Source organism: Sitodiplosis mosellana, unplaced genomic scaffold (genome assembly GCF_009176505.1).
Source record: "Sitodiplosis mosellana isolate CC-2019 unplaced genomic scaffold, AAFC_SMos_1.0 Smas_scaffold_6166, whole genome shotgun sequence".
Classification (NCBI taxonomy): Eukaryota; Metazoa; Arthropoda; class Insecta; order Diptera; family Cecidomyiidae; genus Sitodiplosis; species Sitodiplosis mosellana.
In genome coordinates this window covers 3,494,359-3,498,529 of record NW_022601407.1, presented here as the reverse complement: position 1 = coordinate 3,498,529, position 4,171 = coordinate 3,494,359, and positions in this window count along the sequence as shown.

Here is a 4,171-nt window from a genome sequence, read left to right as displayed (position 1 = left end):
GCTACTGTAAAGATATGAATACCAATTTGATTGCTATAAAAGCTGTGGAATTGCAGAAAACTCCTTGGGGAAAATTGATAAGACTCGAAAAGCTGGGCATTTAGGTTGGATACGCTGGTTATACACTTGCAAAAAAGAAGAAATGACCTTTTATCTACCACCATCAGAAATGAGTGTTGACATTGTTTCATCATTTGAGAAGGAATTGGTTACATCATTTTGTTGCTCAATGAAATTTTAATGAATTTCCATTTTGAATGCAAAAGACATAAAAATTAAAATTAAAAGACAGAACAATAAAAGTTGGTGAGAATTCCTTTCGAAAAAATTCTCTGTTTCACCAATAGCTCAACACCACTCAACACCTCAACGATCAAGAGAAATAAACACGAAAATCAGAATGAAAGAGAGTTGGAAAAAACCTTTCAAAAGCCGTTGTAAGCTTTTGGGTATCCGATGTAGACATTTGGTCGTGTACTCCGTAATATTCTAAAATGTGTCATCCATTACTATAGGATTCTCTCAATCGATTGAGCGGCTAATGGAAGGTCATCAAAGTGTTGACCAGAGGAATCCCCTGAACAGCAATTACCCTGAACTAAAAACACATTGTTAGAATTTATGTAAAAAATAAAATGTTTTACCATGTAAAACGAACTTTTCCGCACATTTTCGGTAGAATGTAAAATATAGATCACTTGGATGGAATGTTGCAATTGTTAAGTGATGTTACCATAACCATGAAGGACCCGGATGGTATTTATGTTCATCTTCGTTCCAAGACCTTTCATATGATACCCATATTGACTATACCTATGTAGAAATGGTATGAAGTCCATCATGGTCATCATGATGGACGGATATAGTGTCCATGTCCACGCCCATTTTAAAACCTTTCATATGATACCCATATGACATGTGTCAACTATTTATATAAAAATGCTGTTAAGTGGTGTTAACATAACCGTGATGGACCGGGATGGTGTTCATGTTCATCTCCGTTCAAAGACCTTTCATATGATACCCATATTGACTATACTATGTAAAAATGGTATGAAGTCCATCGTGGTCGACCATCGTGTTATAACACCATTTAACATCACTTACCATGGGGAAATCGTGTAAAAACAGTAAAAAAAAATAAAAAGTTTTAAAAAAAAATTCAAAAAAAAATAGAAAAAAAGTCAATCATGGTCGGCCATCGTGTTATAAATCATTTAACACGGATTAACATGATAAAATCGTGTTAAAACAAATCAAAAATCCGTTCTATGATAACAAGAAAAAAAAGGGGTGAAATTCTTCCCCCTTGGGTGAAATTCTATGACATCCGAAAATTACCAGATGAACTAGTCCAATTTGGCCCAACTTTTGATACATCCAAGGTATTTACTAATAGTGACTCCTGGCCAAATTTGAGCGAAATCGTTTAAGCGGTTCGAAAGTTATCGTGGACACAACCAAAAATCGTAGTTTTTGGGCCATCATGGTCGGCCATCGTGTTATAAACCATTTAACACTGCCTAATATTATAAAACTATGTGAGAACGATACAACAATCCACTCTAGGTTGATTGACAATGATGATTTTTCGACATAATCCAAGGGGGGACCCTTGGGTGATTTTCTATGACATCCGAAAATTACCAGATGAACTGGTCCAATTTGGCCCAACTTTTGATACATCCAAGATATTTACTAATTGTGACTCCTGGCCAAATTTGAGCGAAATCGCTTGAGCGGTTCGAAAGTTATCGTGGACACAACAAAAATTAGCACACTTTTTATCACGTCGATCGCTATACTTTTCTCACACACTTCGTGTGCGGAAAAGTAATAAACGGTTTAATTCAGAATCAAAAAATAGAAGCAAATTAAATGATCAGACTATGAAAATAGGTGCGGTTTATGAGTAATAAAGTAAATTATTACACATTGCGTCAAAGGTTACACATCATTCAGAAGAGCACATCGACCGCTTCTGCTCTTTTTTTCATTCCTACAGCTAATTATAGAAATAGTGAAAATTTGAGAAAATTTTTTCTCAACCACTTTATATTCAGTTTTCAATAGAAACAGCAAATGATGACTGGGTTCAATGTGTGGAACAAACATTGTTTCTTTGTTTATTTATTTTTCGGTTTGTTTACTTCTTTTGGGTTGCGATGCTAACCGCTTATCTCTGTAAAAAAAAAACGGTGAATTCCCTCGATGTTGACGAGCCACGGCATATCACATTGAACAACCACGATGTGCATGAGTTTAAAACATGTTTCGATATTAATCGGTTTTCGTTGATTGTGTGTGTGACGCTGATGCTATTATTGGCTGAAACGATTCAAAACAGCAAAGATTTCGATTTTATTTGAAGCATTTCAATCGATTAGGACTCTCAGCTGAAGACATTCTGTGGAAAAGAGATTTTTGATCCTTTCAAATATGTCCAAAGTGTAAAGTAGTAAAAGCAGAGCATTTCGAAATGCAAACGGTGAAATATGACTCTTAAACACACTGAGGGATCTCTTTCCCTAAACAGGATCGAATGATATCGACTTTTCCAATCCCTTTAAGAGAGATCGACTCCCCCAGAGTGTTTAGGAGTCATATTTCACTGTTGGCATTTTAAAATGCTTTCCTCTTTATTTCATTTCCGATGAAATTTCTCAATTCATATCATTATCTCCATTCCTTTCCATTCTTTCCGATTTATGAATTGTTTCGTAGCTCATACCTCATTCTTCTTCAAAAGTCCCGTTGAACGAGAAAAAAAATCATACACAAATGTATATGATATATGAATCGGTTAGAATAAAAGTGACCTCCGACGATTTTTTGGTGTTTTTTGTGATTTTGTGTTTTACCAGTAATAGATATAGGAAAGTTTGAGTTTTTGAGAATATCTTCTACTCTCCTACAGACATTTTTCAGAAACCTCCAACCTAAAATCCACAAAATACAAAGACCAAAAAATCGTCGGAGGTCACTTTTATTCTAACCAATTCATATCTAGTGTTACATCTCATGTGCGGTTCCAAAACCATTTTTCGCACATTTCAACCAAATGAAATGGCACGATTTTTGATCGCTTCAATAGCTAACTAACAGCATGTTATTTCAAAAGTCTCGTCTGTTTTCTTTTCATATGGAAAAATATTATGAGTCAATTATCAGCGTCATGTGAAAAATATATCGACCGTCTGGACCATAAACGGTTGAAAACGTAAAAATAAAGTGACCGAAACGATAACATTGAATTGAATGAATTCGTTTTTGTAAACTGCATTTCAAAGGCATAAACAATGACGACGATGAGTGTAAGGAACAAATAAATGCGCTTAAAAATAACATTGGGAGAATAAGTTGAATCATTTAGATAAATATATGGTAGTTTTCTATCGGTTGTTTTGTTGATTTTTCTTATGAAGCCGATTACAACAGAACAAGTGTCAGAGTCTGCAGCTGATGCCTGGAGAGTCAGGAAAAAAAAACCATGCTATAGATAAAAATAAACAAGCAATACCACTTTATCTATTGTTGCAAGAACACCAAGCGAGTGCTTTATGGTTCTGGCCATAAACATTTACGGCTAGGTCAGGTAAAACAACACAGCGCAACCATTTTTAAGTCGAGTTTCATGAAGAGATTGAAGTTATTACCATTTTTGTTCTTTCTTCTCTCGTCACATTCAAATCGAATAGTCTGTATGATACAGATTATATGGATCAGCTCGAAAATGAAGAACACGAGATAACGAATTATTTTATTACAATTGAAACCACGTGTAAATAGTACTTACTAAGTGCAACACTTTGATCATTTTATTTGCAAAATATGATATTACTTAGTGTATTTATACCTCGGATATTACTCTTGATTCAACAAAGATATCTTCATCAGGTATGAATTTTACGGAAGTTTCAATATTTTTTTATGTTTTCGGAAAATAAACCGGCAATTCCACACGAAATCAGAGTAAAGTTGTAATGAGGGGTCGCCGAATTGGCTGAAAATTGGTTTAGAGTTTTGTTTCGATGAGAAAATGATAAAAACAAAATCTTGGGGCTGTAAGTGGTTCACATTGTCATGTTCACCCAGTGTAAATTTTTGAAAAATTTTAAAAATAGAAAAAATGTGTTTGCGCCAACTGAAATCTAACTATAAAGTTGCTAAC